At 42.1% G+C, this 20,135-nt stretch overlaps 1 protein-coding gene across 2 annotated transcripts in view; it reads right to left on the reverse strand.

Moving 5' to 3' along the window:
- CPQ (carboxypeptidase Q) overlaps nt 1-20,135 on the reverse strand; it is a 468,037-nt gene that overhangs the window by 176,682 nt on the left and 271,220 nt on the right. The gene's annotated exons all lie outside the window — the stretch shown is intronic.

The following is a 20,135-nucleotide window of genomic DNA, read 5'->3' on the forward strand; positions in this document are numbered from 1 at the left end:
TCTTTCAAGGTTCCATCTAGTCCAATATTCTATAACAGTTTTCAAGAATTCTTCTTTTATTCAAACCGCTTTAAAGGGGGAAATTGTCCTTTGAAAAGTCTCCATAACCTCAACAGACTTTTTTCCCTGAGCATCTCCTGGTTCTTCCCACGATTTAGAATCTAAACACAGGTGGACAGGCACTTCTTAAGAAACCTGTTTCACGATTCCTGTCAGAGACAAAGCCTTGGCTTTCAGAGGGCAGTTGCCGAATGTATCATGCTCTTGCCTAGAACAGACAAAAGGGGACATGTGTGAACAAATACCATCCTCACCACGATCAGACTAGGTGGTCTACAGAATGCAGCTGGGCTCCTGACACATAGGGTGTTCAGAGACAGCACAGCAAACATCTGAGCTCCTCTTGAATTGGTTTCTTATTATCAAACCTTATTTACTGAAGCTGTTGGGTGTTGATAGCTTGTGGGATACATGCTTCTTTCACAAGAAAATGGGCCATCTGTCCAAATGCTCACGCATCGCAAAGCTGCTCCTGAAAGGGGCTGTTTCCACTCCTAGAGGGCCGCCCTACTGTGCAGGGCACTCAGATTGGCTTCATAAAGGGAAGATCATGCCTAATCCTGGTTGAATTCTCTGAGCACATTACTGCACTGATATCAGAGAAAAAAACAAGAAGGGCCTAATTTATCTGTGACTCACAAAAACCAAGCCTCTGGTAGATTTAGCAAACGTGGTTGCGGTGTATTTGGAAGAAATGGCTGAAATTGATTAAACATTGATTTGTGGATGGGGCACAACAAAGAGTATCTGTGGAAGGAAATCATTCTGATTAAACGGAGGCAACTGGGTTTTATCCAGAAGTCATGACTGGTTGCAACTGGAGATGACATTCTTTTAAGTGAAAGAACTATGCTCCTGCATGCCTTTTCCTTCGGTCTAAGCAACCACAGGAGAAGTTGTCTCACTTAAGAGGATGAGAGGAGTAGAAAAGTTGACTTACAACATTGTATTTGAACTTTGTCAGGGGAGGAGAGGGAGACAGTTTAGGCAACTTCTATCTCAATAATGACCATCTTTCCCATGGTTGAATCCAACTATGGTACAGTGCCCAGCTGGAACTTTGTTTTTCTTACAACCATTCACTCACCACTATATTCCAGGATTCTGTTAGGCGTGGTGTATAGGATTAAAAAAAAAAGAACAGGGCCTTCCCTGGTGGCGCAGTGGTTGAGAGTCCGCCTGCCGATGCAGGGGACGCGGGTTCGTGCCCCGGTCCGAGAAGATCCCACATGCCGCGAAGCGGCTGGGCCCGTGAGCCATGGCCACTGAGCCTGCGCGTCCAGAGCCTGTGCTCCGCAACGGGAGAGGCCACAACAGTGAGAGGCCCGCGTACCGCAAAAAAAAAAAAAAAAAAAAAAGAAAGAAAGAACAGAGGCATGTGGCACTCTGATATTCTACAGACTCTTTCATGGTTCAACTTAGACAAGCTCATAGAGGTAGCATCACTCTTTCATTATAGAAAATGGAGGCTAAGATGCTTCCTACTTAAAGGAACTTTTTTAACCTTTTTTTTTGGGCCATTTAGATTTATAAGCTAAAAGATTCTTCTTGTCCCCTAATGGTTTCTAAAATCCCAGAAGCCTATGCAGCTTAGAGTACTGTTTTTGATGCTTGGTTGCCTATTGATTGTGGAAACTTTCTCAATTACTGAACCTTCTCTGATCGTCTGAACATTCTCTACAGAAGTCAGTCTGCAAGATCAGGTGAAAGCCTCAGTCTATAAAATACTCTGCAGGCTCCAGTTCTGAGCCATGAGAAAAAACTAAACAACAGGCCAGGATTTACCTATTCAAATGAGTGTTGTCATTCTGAAAAGCACAGTCCCTGGGAGGCTATACAATAATTCCTTCTCTACCAGCAGTTCCCATAAAGAGAAAGCCAAATTAGCATGGATTAGTATATCGATTTACTTCTGTCTAGCTTTTCCTTAATAGAAAGAAATTTAGTCTGAGGATGGGGGATTTTTAGTTACTTTAATTGTGATGATTAGGGAAGGAAGAAGGAAGGACGGAAGGAAGGGAGGGAGGAAAGAAGTAATGAATTAAAGAAGGAAGGAGAGGGGGAGAGGAGAGGACAAAGGAAGAGAGGGAAGCAAAATGGTGACTAGCACAAAAGAGAAGGTGAAGTAGTGAACAGATTAGAAGGGAAGTGTATGGCAAAGAAGCTTTCAGAAAGGCAGAGGAAGAAAAGAGAAAGTAAACCCAGGTCAAGATGTGAACCCAGGCTTGTGTCATGTTGCTCAGGTTCACATGACAAAGTTGAGAGAAAATGTGTCCCCATGTTCTGATGTGCATGGGGCTTGATGTCATCATGGATGTTGCTAAGACGAGGTAAGCTCAGAAGTGGGAAGGAGGCTTTGGAAGTACTACCCAGCCATGAGAGCCTGTGTAATTTAAAGAAAAGCTACCTGAAATATTTCTACCTCAAACATTCAAGTTATTCATTGGCTCCTGCCTAACATGTCCCTGGACCACAGTGGTAAGAAGGAATCAGAATTAACCATCCCGTGTCCCAAGACTTGGCAGTGAACTCTGGGGTAGCTGCATGGCTTCCTATGATGTCAGCACTTGAAGACAGCTTTAATTTTGATGCATAAATTATAGCTTAAACAAAAGACAGTCAAATACTGTTACAGATACCCTGAAGAGAGGACTTTTCTTTTCTTTCTTTTGTTTTTTTTTTTTTTTTTGGCCTCGCCATGCAGCTTGTGGGATATTAACTCTCCAATCAGGGATCAAACCTGTGTCCCCTGCAGTAGAAGCACAGAGTCCTAACCACTGGACTGCCAGGGAATTCCCAGTAGAGGACTTTTCAACGATCTAGTTTTTAGCTTCAGGACAGAGTGTCAAGGAGCCAAGCTTACTTTGAAAGGCTCCATGTCTGCATGAGCCACAGCCTTGCTGTCCAAGCGTAGTACTTCCTGGTCCTTAGTCCTCTCATCATACTTGACCTCACATTCTATCAGCTAGGTCATTGCAGTTAATAATCTCTGTGTTAAGACTCTAGGGAGAAGCCAAACTTCCATTGGTATATTTTGTTTTAGGAGGAAGATGTTGCAAATATCGAACATTTTATATTCTTGCATCCTTGTGCAGAAGAATACTATTTTGCCCATTAATCCTGATTTTGTCTTATTTTTTATTGGAGTTTACATGTCCTAGGAAAAAAACAGAATAGACATCTAACTAGCATTATAACTAATATAAATGCTATAAGATCCCGGGAAAAGTATATGTTATAGATATTTACCCAAACTGAAAAACTCTCCCTTTCCATTTAAAATATAACAAATCGCAGCTTAATTTCAGTATTCACAGGCAAATAACACGTCTACATGAAAAAGAGAAGTGACAATTTTAGTTTCACAAGAATCAAAAGCCATTAAAAGCTAAAGAGCGGGTTAACCTTATGACGTTCGTGCATCACAACGCAAAAGGAATTGTCGGGAAGTGATTTCTTCCAAGTCCAAAGATAACTTGAAGTATGGCCACACTTTGCACAGCACAGAAACATTATCCTCTGCCCTCTTTACAGTGAACTTCAGGGGTAAGGAGTAGGAGCCCCTTGAATGGCATAATGTTTCGTAAAGGCAGACCTGCTAAACAGAAAGGGATAAAACTGGGCCCTAGCGTCCGAGGGCTCATGAGGAGCGCCTATCGGAAAAAGAACATAGTGAGAATACAAGGTAATTTTCAGAACTTAACAGAGGCCACAAAAGGATAATGAATAGTTTAGCTTTTCTCTCTCCAAAATGCAATTAATTAAAAAAAGAAGAACATCATGTTAAAAGAACATTCACTTTCTCCATAAATGGATATTGTGGCATTATTACAACATTGTGGGCCTAGATTTCTTTTTTTTTTTTTTTTTTAACATCTTCATTGGAGTATAATTGCTTTACAATGGTATGTTAGTTTCAGCTTCACAACAAAATGAATCAGTTATATATATACGTATATTCCCATATCTCTTCCCGCTTGCGTCTCCCTCCCTCCCACCCTCCCTATCCCACCCTTCCAGGCGGTCACAAAGCACCGAGCTGATCTCCCTGTGCCATGCGGCTGCTTCCCACTAGCTATCTACCTTACGTTTGGTAGTGTATATATGTCCATGCCTCTTTATCGCTTTGTCACCGTTTACCCTTCCCCCTCCCCATAGTCTCAAGTCCATTCTCTAGTAAGTCTGTGTCTTTATTCCTGTTTCACCCCTAGGTTTTTCATGACATTTTTTTTTTTAATTCCATATATATGTGTTAGCATACGGTATTTGTCTCTCTCTTTCTGACTTACTTCACTCTGTATGACAGACTCTAGGTCTATCCACCTCATTACAAATAGCTCAATTTCGTCTCTTTTTATGGCTGAGTAATATTCCATTGTATATATGTGCCACATCTTCTTTATCCATTCATCCGATGATGGACACTTAGGTTGTTTCCATCTCTGGGCTATTGTAAATAGAGCTGCAATGAACATTTTGGTACATGACTCTTTTTGAATTATGGTTTTCTCAGGGTATACGCCCAGTAGTGGGATTGCTGGGTCATATGGTAGTTCTATTTGTAGCTTTTTAAGGAACCTCCATACTGTTCTCCACAGTGGCTGTATCAATTTACATTCCCACCAACAGTGTAAGAGGGTTCCCTTTTCTCCACACCCTCTCTAGCATTTATTGTTTGTAGATTTTTTGATGATGGCCATTCTGACTGGTGTGAGATGATATCTCATTGTAGTTTTGATTTGCATTTCTCTAATGATTAATGATGTTGAGCATTCTTTCATGTGTTTGTTGGCAATCTGTATATCTTCTTTGGAGAAATGTCTATTTAGGTCTTCTGCCCATTTTTGGATTGGGTTGTTTGGTTTTTTGTTATTGAGCTGCATGAGCCGCTTATAAATTTTAGAGATTAATCCTTTGTCAGTTGCTTCATTTGCAAATATTTTCTCCCATTCTGAGGGTTGTCTTTTGGTCTTCTTTATGGTTTCCTTTGCTGCGCAAAAGCTTTTAAGTTTCATTAGGTCCCATTTGTTTACTTTTGTTTTTATTTCCATTTCTCTAGGAGGTGGGTCAAAAAGGACCTTGCTGTGATTTATGTCATAGAGTGTTCTGCCTATGTTTTCCTCTAAGAGTTTGATAGTTTCTGGCCTTACATTTAGGTCTTTAATCCATTTTGAGCTTATTTTTGTGTATGGTGTTAGGGAGTGATCTAATCTCATACTTTTACATGTAGCTGTCCAGTTTTCCCAGCACCACTTATTGAAGAGCCTGTCCTTTCTCCACTGTACATTTCTGCCTCCTTTGTCAAAGATAAGGTGACCATATGTGCGTGGGTTTATCTCTGGGCTTTCTATCCTGTTCCATTGATCTATCTTTCTGTTTTTGTGCCAGTACCATACCGTCTTGATAACTGTAGCTTTGTAGTATAGTCTGAAGTCAGGGAGCCTGATTCCTCCAGTTCCTTCTTTCGTTCTCAAGATTGCTTTGGCTATTCGGGGTCTTTTGTGTTTCCATACAAATTGTGAAATTTTTTGTTCTAGTTCTGTGAAAAATGCCAGTGGTAGTTTGATAGGGATTGCATTGAATCTATAGATTGCTTTGGGTAGTAGAGTCATTTTCACAATGTTGATTCTTCCAATCCAAGAACATGGTGTATCTCTCCATCTATTTGTATCATCTTTAATTTCTTTCATCAGTGTCTTATAATTTTCTGCATACAGATCTTTTGTCTCCTTAGGTAGGTTTATTCCTAGATATTTTATTCTTTTTGTTGCAATGGTAAATGGGAGTGTTTTCTTGATTTCACTTTCAGATTTTTCATCATTAGTATATAGGAATGCCAGAGATTTCTGTGCATTAATTTTGTATCCTGCCACTTTACCAAATTCATTGATTAGCTCTAGTAGTTTTCTGGTAGCATCTTTAGGGTTCTCTATGTATAGGATCATGTCATCTGCAAACAGTGACAGCTTTACTTCTTCTTTTCCGATTTGGATTCCTTTTATTTCCTTTTCTTCTCTGATTGCTGTGGCTAAAACTTCCAAAACTATGTTGAATAAGAGTGGTGAGAGTGGGCAACCTTGTCTTGTTCCTGATCTTAGTGGAAATGCTTTCAGTTTTTCACCATTGAGGATGATGTTGGCTGTGGGCTTGTCACATATGGCCTTTATTATGTTGAGGAAAGTTCCCTCTATGCCTACTTTCTGCAGGGTTTTTATCATAAATGGGTGTTGAATTTTGTCAAAAGCTTTCTCTGCATCTATTGAGATCATCATATGGTTTTTCTCCTTCAGTTTGTTAATATGGTTTATCACATTGATAGATTTGCGTATATTGAAGAATCCTTGCATTCCTGGAATAAACCCCACTTGATCATGGTGTATGATCCTTTTAATGTGCTGTTGGATTCTGTTTGCTAGTATTTTGTTGAGGATTTTTGCATCTATGTTCATCAGTGATATTGGCCTGTAGTTTTCTTTCTTTGTGACATCCTTGTCTGGTTTTGGTATCAAGGTGATGGTGGCCTCGTAGAAGGAGTTTGGGAGTGTTCCTCCCTCTGCTATATTTTGGAAGAGTTTGAGAAGGATAGGTGTTAGCTCTTCTCTAAATGTTTGATAGAATTCGCCTGTGAAGCCATCTGGTCCTGGGCTTTTCTTTGTTGGAAGATTTTTAATCACAGTTTCAATTTCAGTGCTTGTGATTGGTCTGTTCATATTTTCTATTTCTTCCTGATTCAGTCTTGGTAGGTTGTGCATTTCTAAGAATTTGTCCATTTCTTCCAGGTTGTCCATTTTATTGGCATAGAGTTGCTTATAGTAATCTCTCATGATCTCTTTTATTTCTGCAGTGTCAGTTGTTACCTCTCCTTTTTCATTTCTAATTCTATTGATTTGAGTCTTCTCCCTTTTTTTCTTGATCAGTCTGGCTAGTGGTTTATCTATTTTGTTTATCTTCTCAAAGAACCAGCTTTTAGTTTTATTGATCTTTGCTATTGTTTCCTTCATTTCTTTTTCATTTATTTCTGATCTGATTTTTATGATTTCTTTCCTTCTGCTAGCTTTGGGGTTTTTTTGTTCTTCTTTCTCTAATTGCTTGAGGTGCAAGGTTAGGTTGTTTATTCGAGATGTTTCCTGCTTCTTAAGGTGGGCTTGTATTGCTATAAACTTCCCCCTTAGAACTGCTTTTGCTGCATCCCACAGGTTTTGGGTCGTTGTGTCTCCATTGTCATTTGTTTCTAGGTATTTTTTGATTTCCTCTTTGATTTCTTCAGTGATCACTTCATTATTAAGTAGTGTATTGTTTAGCCTCCATGTTTTTGTATTTTTTACAGATCTTTTCCTGTAATTGATATCTAGTCTCATGGCGTTGTGGTCAGAAAAGATACTTGATACAATTTCAATTTTCTTAAATTTACCAAGGCTTGATTTGTGACCCAAGATATGATCTATCCTGGAGAATGTTCCATGAGCACTTGAGAAAAATGTGTATTCTGTTGTTTTTGGATGGAATGTCCTATAAATATCAATTAACTCCATCTCGTTTAATGTATCATTTAAAGCTTGTGTTTCCTTATTTATTTTCATTTTGGATGATCTGTCCATTGGTGAAAGTGGGGTGTTAAAGTCCCCTACTATGAATGTGTTACTGTCGATTTCCCCTTTTATGGTTGTCAGTATTTGCCTTATGTATTGAGGTGCACCTATGTTGGGTGCATAAATATTTACAATTGTTATATCTTCCTCTTGGATCGATCCCTTGATCATTATGTAGTGTCCTTCTTTGTCTCTTCTAATAGTCTTTGTTTTAAAGTCTATTTTGTCTGATATGAGAATTGCTACACCAGCTTTCTTTTGGTTTCCATTTGCATGAAATACCTTTTTCCATCCCCTTACTTTCAGTCTGTATGTGTCTCTAGGTCTGAAGTGGGTCTCTTGTAGACAGCAAATATATGGGCCTTGTTTTTGTATCCATTCAGCCAATCTGTGTCTTTTGGTGGGAGCATTTAGTCCATTTACATTTAAGGTAATTATCGATATGTGTGTTCCTATTCCCATTTTCTTAATTGTTTTGGGTTCGTTATTGTAGGTCCTTTCCTTCTTTTGTGTTTCTTGCCTAGAGAAGTTCCTTTAGCAGTTGTTGTAGAGCTGGTTTGGTGGTGCTGAACTCTCTCAGCTTTTGCTTGTCTATAAAGGTTTTAATTTCTCCATCATATCTGAATGAGATCCTTGCTGGGTAGAGTAATCTTGGTTGCAGGTTTTTCTCCTTCAACACTTTCAATATGTCCTGCCACTCCCTTCTGGCTTGCAGAGTTTCTGCTGAAAGATCAGCTGTTAACCTTATGGGGATTCCCTTGTGTGTTATTTGTTGTTATTCCCTTGCTGCTTTTAATATGCTTTCTTTGTTTTTAATTTTTGACAGTTTGATTAATATGTGTCTTGGCGTATTTCTCCTTGGATTTATCCTGTATGGGACTCTCTGTGCTTCCTGGACTTGATTAACTATTTCCTTTCCCATATTAGGGAAGTTTTCAACTATAATCTCTTCAAATATTTTCTCAGTCCCTTTCTTTTTCTCTTCTTCTTCTGGAACCCCTATAATTCGAATGTTGGTGCGTTTAATGTTGTCCCAGAGGTCTCTGAGACTGTCCTCAGTTCTTTTCATTCTTTTTTCTTTATTCTGCTCTGCAGTAGTTATTTCCACTATTTTATCTTCCAGGTCACTTATCCGTTCTTCTGCCTCAGTTATTCTGCTATTGATCCCATCTAGAGTACTTTTAATTTCATTTATTGTGTTGTTCATCGTTGCTTGTTTCATCTTTAGTTCTTCTAGGTCCTTGTTAACTGATTCTTGCAATTTGTCCATTCTATTGTCCATTCTATCTCCAAGATTTCGGATCAACCTTACTATCATTATTCTGAATTCTTTTTCAGGTAGACTGCCTATTTCCTCTTCATTTGTTAGGTCTGGTCGGTTTTTATCTTGCTCCTTCATCTGCTGTGTGTTTTTCTGTCTTTTCATTTTGCTTATCTTACTGTGTTTGGGGTCTCCTTTTTTGCAGGCTGAAGGTTCGTAGTTCCTGTTGTTTTTTGTGTCTGTCCCCAGTGGCTAAGGTTGGTTCAGTGGGTTGTGTAGGCTTCCTGGTGGAGGGTACTAGTGCCTGTGTTCTGGTGGATGAGGCTGGATCTTGTCTTTCTGGTGGGCAGGTCCACGTCTGGTGGTGTGTTTTGGGGTGTCTGTAGACTTATTATGATTTTGGGCAGCCTCTCTGCTAATGGGTGGGGTTGTGTTCCTGTCTTGCTAGTTGTTTGGCATAGGATGTCCAGCACTGTAGCTTGCTGGTCGTTGAGTGAAGCTGGGTGCTGGCGTTGAGATGGAGATCTCTCGGAGATTTTTGCTGTTTGATATTATGTGCAGCTGGGGGGCCTCTTGTGGACCAGTGTCCTGAAGTTGGCTCTCCCACCTCAGAGGCACAGCACTGACTCCTGGCTGCAGCACCAAGAGCCTTTCATCCACAGGGCTCCTTAATTTGGGATGATTCGTTGTCTATTCAGGTATTCAACAGATGCAGGGTATATCAAGTTGATTGTGGAGCTTTAATCCGCTGCTTCTGAGGCTGCTGGGAGAGATTTCCCTTTCTCTTCTTTGTTCTCACAGTTCCCAGGGGCTCAGCTTTGGATTTGGCCCCGCCTGTGCGTGTAGGTCGCCGGAGGGCGTCTGTTCTTTGCTCAGACAGGACGGGGTTAAAGGAGCCGCTGATTCGGAGGCTCTGGCTCACCCAGGCCGGGGGGTAGGGAGGGTCACGGAGTGCGGGGCGGGCCTGCAGCGGCAGAGGCCGGCGTGACGTTGCAGCCTGAGGCGCGCCGTGCGTTCTCCCGGGGGAGCCGTCCCTGGATCCCGGGACCCTGGCAGTGGTGGGCTGCACAGGCTCCCCAGAAGGGCGTGTGGCTAGTGACCTGTGTTCGCACACAGGCCTCCTGGCGGTGGCAGCAGCGGCCTTAGCGTCTCATGCCCGTCTCTGGGCTCCGCACTTCTAGCCGCGGCTCGCGCCCGTCCCTGGAGCTCTCTCAAGCAGCGTTCTTAATACCCTCTCCTCGTGCACCAGGAAACAAAGAGGGACGTAAAAGTCTCTTGCCTCTTCGGCAGGTCCAGACCCCTCCCCGGACTCTCTCCCGGCCAGCCGCGGCGCACCAACGCCCTGCAGGCTGTGTTTACGCCGCCAACCTCAGTCCTCTCCCGGCGCTCCGACAAAAGCCGGAGCCTCAGCTCCCAGTCCCGCCTGCCCTGGCGGGCGAGCAGACAAGCCTCTCGGCTGGTGAGTGCCGGTCGGCCCGATCCTCTGCGCTGGAATCTGTCCGCTTTGCCCTCCGCACCCCTGTTGCTGTGCTCTCCTCCGCGGCTCCCAAGCTCCCCCGCTCCGCCTCCCGAAGTCTCCACCCGCGAAGGGGCTTCCTAGTGTGTGGACACTTTTCCTCCTTCACAGCTCTCTCCCGCTGGTGCAGGACCCGTCCCTATCCTTTTGTCTCTGTTTAGTTTTTTCTTTTGCCCTAACCAGGTACGTGGGGGGTTCCTTGCCTTTGGGAGGTCTGAAGTCTTCTGCCAGTGTTCAGTAGGTGCTCCGTAGGAGTTGTTCCACGCGTAGATGTATTTCTGGTGTATCTGTGGAGAGGAAGGTGATCTCCGCGTCTTACTCTTCCGCCATCTTCCCGGAAGTCCTCGGGCCTAGATTTCTTAAGGTCAACACTTATGAGGTTATCTATGGTCCCCTAAGTATTTTGACTTCTCATGAGATTATATTCTCATCAGTTAAATGTTGGTTGTAGCCATGTGGTTTGAAGAGTTAATCATATACCTTGGGGAAAGAAAGGAAGAAAGGCAGGGAGGAAGGAAGGAAGGGAGGGAGGGAGGGGGGAAGATGGACTCTTTCTCCTGAATTGTCCTCTTTCTGAAGAAACAAAAATGCTAATAAAAACAAGTATTTGGACTTCCCTGGTGGCGCAGTGGTTAAGAATCTGCCTGCCAATGCAGGGGACATGGGTTCGAGCCCTGGTCTGGGAAGATCCCACATGCTGCAGAGCAACTAAGCCCGTGTGCCACAACTACTGAAGCCTGCATGCCCTAGAGCCCGCCATGAGCCACAACTACTGAGCCCATGCACCTCAACTACTGAAGCCCGCATGCTTAGAGCCCATGCTCCACAACAAGAGAAGCCACCACAATGAAAAGCCATCACATTGCAACAAAGAGTAGCCCCTGCCCGCACAACTAGAGAAAGCCCACGCGCAGCAACAAAGACCCAATGCAGCCAAAAATAAATAAACTAATAAATTTAAAAAAAACAAGTATTTATTAATTTAACTTGTATTTATTAGCACAAACAGTATATTTAAATAGGCTATAAAATTAGAGCAAGATAAAGAGAAACAGAAGCATCAATGTAAGTCACATATTTCTCACTGAATTCTTAATGTTAGCACTTGCTTAACTGGTACAATCTGGTACAATCATGTTCAACATTTCCATCAATACCTTAAAAACATGCTTAGGAATTTTAAGATGATAAGAATATAAGATGAATCATTAATATGTTGGGTCAAATCATCAGGATCCAAAAATATCCTGAAGCAGAAATGACAGTTTATAAGATAATTCAGCAGGATTAATATGAAGGTGTATACTGCACTTTGAGGTGGTGGGTTGATTGTGATTCATTTGGGGACAACCAGAACATTCAGGTGGGCCTATTCATATTGAGCCAACAGTGTGTCTCAGCTATGAAAAAGGTTAACAAAACTTTAGGGTTTGTTGATAAAAATACCGGATTCTGATTACGTGATGTAAAATACTCACACTTTATTCTAGTTAATCAAACCATTTTCCTCCTTTTTTCCCCACCTAGATACCTAAGCAGGTCTGGAGAAAGGACTGTGGTCAGAGAAGAGCTGTCGGGATTTTATGTTTGAAGAGCAACTGAATATGTCGCCCTGAGGAAGAGAAGGCTTCAAAGGGCTAAAGGCTTCATCTACAAGGAGAGCAAACTTGCCCACAAGGTAAAACCAGGCCAGTGAGCGGAGGGCATATGCAGATAGGTTTCAGCTCAGTAGAAGAAAAGATCTGAGTGTTCCAACAAGGAAATAGAATCCCCCAGAGGAGTAAGCTGCCAATACTGAAAGTGTTCCAGCAGAAGCAGAAGGGACATCTGTCAGGTAAAGAATGGATACCTGGCCTGCGGTGAGTGGGAGTGGGGCACTGAGCTGGGTAGTCTCCAAAAGGCAATGTAAACCCCAAGACTCTATGATTCTAAAAGGAAAAACGGGCTTATCTTGGCCATGATTCAGTGATGTAGTCCTATGATACTAATATATTTTTGTACTATCAATTTCCATTATCATGTTTTTTCTTTGACTGGATCGAAAACAAAAAATTTTAATTATATTACTAGTAACATTTATTATTAAGGAAATATGCCATACTAAAAAGAACTTCTTATGATTTTAAAATTTGCCTTCGTGCTGCATGGACTTCCCCTGGAACCTAGGGGCATACAGTGGGAGGGCATAATAATATGATCACTCCCAATATCATCCTTTGTGGTGAGCTCCACCTCTTGTGGTTTCCTTTAATAATCCATGATGGACCATCATCTCTTCATTCGATTAAATTTTCTCCAAGTCATTTTCATTTTTTGCATCCATGGGTAGAAAATTCCATAAGTCTATCAACCCCACATGGTTATTTCCCTTTATCTGCCCTAAGATTACCTTCTCAAGTACATAATACATAAAAACTAGACATTTCTAAATGAGCTATTTATTTTTCTTTGCAGGGTATAAAGATTGCTACACTCATTATAACAGTCTCATACCATTTTGATAGTTCCTTCTGAACTTTCTCCAATTCCACTGGATTTTGGAGATGCGGCAATCAAACTTGTGACATACAGATGCCATAACTTTTTTGTTGTATTATAGAGAAACTACAACAACCTTCCTGATAGTTCCCAGAACTTAGTCTCTTTAATTGCCTAGAATTACACAAATTAGGAAACCTACTTGACCCCGGATTTCTTTTCAGGCTCCGACATTCATACTCTATTAGAGCAAGATTATGGTCAACACTCTGTTTTTATACACAGGGAAGTAAAGTGATCTGCCCAAGCAGCAGGGTCTGAAAATCAAACCCAGAGCTTCTGACCCAGAGCCAAGGGTTATTTCCATCATATCCCTCTGCCGGCTTCATAAGAAATAGTGCCTAACCTACTTTTGAGTGCTTTTCTCTAATGCATTGCCTGTTACTTGACTGTGCTAAAAATTCATCTGCTACTTTTTGCCTTAACACATAGTCTAATGAGTTTATTCAACAATTTATCCTGATCAGCTTGACGTGGGTAAGTTCTTTAACCTCTCTAAACCTTGTTTCCCTAGCTGTAAAGTTGGAATAATAATACAAACCTTCAGAGTGTATTCTGAGAATTAAATGAGATGAAATAACATGTTCATCACTGTCATGGTCCCTGGCACTGAGCAATGAACACCGTAAATGGTTGCCATGATTGATTACGCCGTAATTATTTTAAGATGACCTCAATCGCTGCAAACAATTCTCTCCAGGAAAGACTCAGTTGGGAAGCTGGAGTGCGTAAGTGGATTTCACACAGCCCACTGCAGCAGGCACGGGTTTAGGGTACTAGGTGCTGCCAGTTTGAATCAGAGGGAGTATCGATCACAAGCACATGTTATTTAGAAACACAACAAATATTCTAAAAATGTTGTTTGGTGAGCCTAATTTAAAACAGCATGAACCTACTCCATTTGAAAACATCCATATACCATGAAATAGCTAACTTACATTTTCATTTCAGTAATAGGTTGCCAAGGGGCAGAAAAAAGTTAGAGCTCAGGCAGTCACAAACATGCAGCCCTCTCTAAATAACTCTGCAGTTACTAGGTAACCAGGTAGCACCGGGTGAAAATGAATTCAGGTGTTTGAACTGATGCTGCCCCATGTACCAGAGGTGAGTTTTGTCCCGGAAGTGGCTAATGGAATGAACGATTCCACTGTCAATTGCATTTACAGAGCTGGCAAGATGGGCTGCACAACAGCTCTCTCCTCAGGAGGGCCTAGAATATAGGGAGAGAGTCCAGAATACAGCCTTAGAGAAAAGCATCAAAAGTCTGGCATGTTTCACGTAGAAATGAGAGCTTACGCTGGGAACAGAGAGCATATCCTGACATCACACTTGAGCATAATCTCTGTAGAGAAGGTATAAAAACCACCAAGAATGGGGAGTGGATGACAAAGGGCAGATGTCAATTTTTCCTGCTGTTGTAGACAAATTTAAGGGTAGCATTGTTTAAAGATCAAAGAAAGAACTAACTGGCTTGTCAAAGGAGCATTGTTTCATCTCTTTCAACTCCATACTCTAACAATTTATGAATTTTAATCTCCATATGTTTCCTCCAGTAAACTGCGATGAGGTACAGCATGTTTCAACGTTGTCTTTGTTCCTCGTCTTGCAACAGAGTAGTTAAGATCATTGGCTCTAGAGGTAGAAGGGCGGGATTTGAAGTCTACCTTTCTCACTCACCAGGAACTTTCAGCAAGCTGCTTGGACTCTTTGATCTCCCATTTCCATGTATCTAAAAACGAACATTAACGACTGTCCACAGCATTGATGTAACAGCAAGCACGAGGAAAGGGCTTAATGCATTGCCAGGGATCGAGTGCAGGCTCCATCCATCTAGTTTCCTAATCATTCATCTTAGCATTTAATTACATGTTTAACTGTTATCAAAATGTCCTGTTGAAATGGTGTCTGTTCTTAGTAAAAATGGCTCTCTCTGATGGTATTCTCAAGCAGTTGGGGGGCAAAGAATACTACCCTCCCCTGGTGGAAGGGGGCTGGGAAAGGGAAAGAGCGTGCACAGTCTGAAAATAAAAAGGCTCCCGTCCCTGATGTGATGCACTTCTACTGGGGAGAGGGAAGGAGGATGCCTTCCATCCCCATCCCTCAGCCAGGAAACACTATGCTCTCCTAGTGGCAGTCTGCATCCTTCACATGTATTTCTCACAGGGCTTGAACTATGGTAGAGAGTCAACAAATCAACAGTTGATTTGTTTCTATTTAGTAATAAAATGTGATTCAGAATCAAGCTAGTTCAGTCCCTTACAGAGAAAGATACTAGTTTTTGTGATCAATACACAATTAAAACAAATTTCCAATTAATTACTTTGACATTTACAATTTAGTCACATAAACTCATTAAAGAAGTTTACTCTCAACTATGTATAATGGATAACGTTAACTCCATTTCTCTCAATGATGAGTACAAACCATGAGCACGTTAAAAAAAGATTAAGCTTTAATGTGTTCTTCAAAGGTCAGAGCCATACAGAGCTATGGACAAGCAATTAGGACTAGAAATAAAGTCATGCTTAAAAGTTAACTATGAGACTTCTGGTCAACATGGTATAGCAATTCACATCTTCATGAGCCTCCTCTGTTCCAAACATGTGGCAATTAGAGATGAAATACAAAAAGGGAAAACCAAACGGTTGTAATTTGGCTCCAAAAACCAGATAAATACCTCTGTGGACTAGAAAGGGATTAGAATCACAAGGCAGTGAGTGGGTCTGAAGCCAGGGGACCTGCAGGGCTCCAGATACAGAAGCCAGCCATGACTGCTTGGCATTCTGTCCCTGTAGGCAGACAGAATCTAAAATTGCTTCACTGGAAATAGGGAGACCTAAGCCAGGCTAACTGTGTGGAAGCAAGCAAGAGGGTTGAGCTCGGGAGAGGAGGCTGAACACAAAAGAAAGATGCCAAGAGGTAAAGCTTTATCAAACATTTGAGCCTGTGGAGGAGAAACGGACAAAGACATGAATCAGAACCAGGCACTGAATCAAGCCACCTGTGCTGGCTTTGTAACAGAATATGTGATCCTCCTTATTACCGCTAGCAAGGGTGGCTGATACAACATAATAAAACCTGGTTCTCCACTGGCAGTGTTGCAGGCCAGGTGAAAGCAATCATAAAACCTCTGCGAGAGAGAACTGAACCCAGAGGGAGAGAAAACAATACAAATAATAATACAAACTGAATTTTAAAACCTCCTACTCAAAATAAGTCAGCAAACCCAAATTCCAAAACATAGGAAGGAATATAGTGCTAAAAATGTCAACAAAATCAGAAACTGAAATAAAACCTCCACTCCAGATTAATTCGTGGAAAGACCGTATCACAAGTTTTAAAAATTATACTTAGGGTGATCAAAGGATTAATTTTCTAGAAAAAGAAAAAGTCACCAAAAGTGACTCAAGAAGAAATAGAAAACCTGGAAATATCAATAAATATTAAGAAATTCAATCAAGACTCAGGAAGTACTCCCCTTCTCACACACACACAAACTAATCCACCAGACTCAATGGGTTTTACAGGTAAGTTTCACCCAATTAAAAGGAATAGAGCATCCTCAGACTCAGCCACCTCATTTATCAAGGTGTTACACTGATACCAAAAAAAAAAAAAGACAGGGACAGTACAATAAAGTAAATTACAGACCAATCTTATTCATGAATAGGATGCAAAATTATTAAACAGATTATTAAACATGATGCAAAACATCCTCCAATTTTAATAGATAAAATCAGAAAACAAACAGACAATAGAGCTTTGGCCCAAAATGTGAAATATAAGTTAGTCATTCTCTACGAAAAAATAAAATCCATAATACTTCTGATTATACACATGGTGGGGTCTGTAGATTTGTCCACATAGACACGTCATCTGGAATGACCAACTCCAGGCTGTCGCCTGAAGATTAAAGAATTAAGTTGAGCAGAAAATGAGCACACTAATTCATTTACTCCTGCTTCGCTACCCACATCTAGGAAGCCTAACAGCACGGTACCGGCACCACAGTTTACGTATTTCTATTTCAAATACACACGCTATTGTAGCATCCGTGAAACAGTCAACCACTGAAAATGAAAACAAAGCCAACAGTAAAACAGAAAGGTAGGACTGCGTTGCATTCTGTCTTCTGTGCCAGACAGGAGCCCTGAAGCACAGAGTGCCTGCCCTGCCCACAGGCTTCTCCTCAGGAAAGCAGCCTCAGGAATAGTCGTTAGGGCTCATGCCATGTGTCATGAGAAACCAGCTCTGCTTCAATGGTTACAAATAATTATCTCAAAATCATCTCCTGAGTCAAAGTAACATAGGTAATCGGACGTGAGAGAAGCTTACCTTTGACCTGGACTGGCTCAAAAACCTACTCAAGACAGGTGAGTTGCATTGGATGGCAATAAATGAGGGGGACACAGAGAGAGGACAGGGGAGGGAGGGCTCTCCTGCACCCTCTGGTTAAGCCTATTCTATAATACAGTCTTAAAAGTATAGGGACCATTAATTACTGCAAAGCTAAAAAGGAAATTACATACCTGCCATCCATATGTCCTTGTATAGGTGCAGTAAATCATTATACCCCAGGTTAATCTGGGCATATTCCATCCCTTCTGAGTTCCCCCAATTATCTATCGATCTATCTATCTAAATATATTTAGAAAATGCTATACAGTCTAGAGAAACCTGCTTAGCTTTACCCATTTCCAAAATGTTTTATCCGTGCATTCAGCAAGCATCTATCAATCCACTGCTAGACAACATACTACGTATGTGGTGAGGATAGAGCAATGAACTTGACAGATAAGGCCTCTGTCCTTCTGAACTTACATTCTAGTTGAAGGACAGGTGATGACCAAGTGAACAAAGATAACCCCAGACAGTGGCATATGCTGTGAAAAAATAAAATCGAATGACGTGTGAAAGAATGGTGAGGGGCTCATTGGCTAGAAAAATACCTCTCCAAGAAAGTAGAGTTTGACTGAAACCTGAATGGTAAGAGCTGGCTCCGTGAAGATCTGGGAAAGAAAACTCCAGCCAAAGGGAACAGCTGATGCAAAGACCTGGGGGTTGGAATGAGTTTGAGTGGTTAAGTCTTTCTTCACAACAACCTGTGAGCATTCAGCAGAACAGTGAATCAGGGAACCACATTTAGGAAATACTTGAAGTACCAGAAATACTGGTTTAATCTGAATTTAGGAATTATGAATGGGCATGCTGATTTAGGAAACTAAAGAAATTACTTAAATGCTCATCAACAAATCCATCTGGAAATGATAATAATTCCCTTTCAAGTAGGGAAATGCAACATATTAGATCTAGAAGTCCCAGGAAAGATTTGATATAGCAAACTAAAATGAGATTTTCTAGAATTATTTTTCTGATCATAGACAGTCATCAAATACTTTTGTTTTGGAAATGAAAGTAATGCAAATGTCTGTCACAGAAGTCCTGTGGAAGGAACAAAGAAGGAAGGATCATTTCCGGGGACAAAATCTATCTACCAGGGGAAACTGGGGAAGGAATGGGCACTGAAGATGGAATCAAATGGAAGAGGAGCTGGATAAACAGAAGACCTAAGCAGACATAGACCGTTTCACAGTCAATTGGAAAGCCAACATCACTGAAAGCAGCCCTAATGGGAACGGGCTGTGGCACTGGTGGCACCAACCGGGCAGCAGCAGCGCATGAAATGAGCAACCACCGCTCAAGGCAAGTCACCTGGAAGCCACTTGGGCTGACCGCAATTCACAGTGTCACAAGTGACGGACAGACAGCAAACTCAGGGGAATCTGAGAGCAAACTAATAGTGTGGAGAACCTTGTCAAGAAGAGGATGCAGTTAAGAACACGTGGAAAGCAGTTAAGGAAGAATTCACACAGTGCAAATAGGATGAAATGGGGACAAGTGAACAAGTGAAAGAGCAGGGTTGTGTTTTGTGTTTTACGGAATATCGCACCGTTACAGCAGCTTACCTTTCAGAAACGTGAGTTCCTCCAATTTCAAACCTAACTTGAAAAGGGTGCTAAATTGGATTTAAGTGCAAAAAATAACCATGCTGCTGGGGACTCTTTCATCTTGAGAAAAAAACATGCTCAATCAAATCATTTATGGAATGCAGTGTTCCGATTAAATCAATTTCCTGGTTAGATAGGATTAGATTTTTAAAATATAGTTGTCAATCTTTCTTAAACATATCAGCTAAGATCAGTGGAACAGAACAGACAGTCCTGAAGCAGATCTGTGTATGTCTACAAAATAATTAAGGGTATTGGAGAGGCCAAGTCTGTGGCTCAGAAGCCAGGTACCTGGGGGCGAGGCCTCCTCCCTCTCACCTGAGCGAGGTTGGGCTGGGCCTGGGCGCATGCGGGTCTCAGATTCCACACCAGGAACCGTTTGAGCCAGCCTAGGGCTGCCTTTGGAGTCGCAGATGCTTCCGCATTCTCTCCCGAGAGCCATTGGCAAGAGAGACCTTCAAGATGGTGGAAGAGTAAGACATGGAGATCACCTTCCTCCCCACAAATACATCAGAAATACATCTACATGTGGAACAACTACTACAGAACACCTACTGAACGCTGGCAGAAGACCTCAGACTTCCCAAAAGGCAAGAAACTCCCCACGTACCTAGGTAGGGCAAACGAAAAAAAGAAAAAACAGAGACAAAAGAATAAGGATGGGACCTGCCCCTCTGGGAGGGAGCTATGAAGGAGGAAAGGTTTCCACATACTAGGAAGGCCCTTCACTGGTGGAGACAGGGTGTGGCGGGGTGGGGGGAAGCTTCGGAGCCACAGAGGAGAGCACAGCAATAGGGGTGCAGAGGGTAAACAGGAGATACGCCCACACAGAGGATCGGTGCTGACCAGCACTCACCACCCAGGGCGGGTGAGGGCTGGAAGCTGAGGCTCGGGCTTCCGAGGTCAGATCCCAGGGAGAGGACTGGGGTTGGCTGCATGAACACAGCCTGAAGGGGGCTAGTGCACCACAGCTAGCTGGGAGGGAGTCCAGGAAAAAGTCTGGACCTGCCTAAGAGGCAAGAGACCATTGTTTGGGGGTGTGCGAGAAGAGGGGATTGGGATCACCGCCTAAATGAGCTCTAGAGACGGGCACAAGCAGCGGCTATCACCGCGGACCCCAGAGACGGTAATGAAATGCTAAGGCTGCTGCTGCAGCCACCACG

The sequence above is a fragment of the Pseudorca crassidens genome, chromosome 17, assembly GCF_039906515.1.
Source record: "Pseudorca crassidens isolate mPseCra1 chromosome 17, mPseCra1.hap1, whole genome shotgun sequence".
Classification (NCBI taxonomy): Eukaryota; Metazoa; Chordata; class Mammalia; order Artiodactyla; family Delphinidae; genus Pseudorca; species Pseudorca crassidens.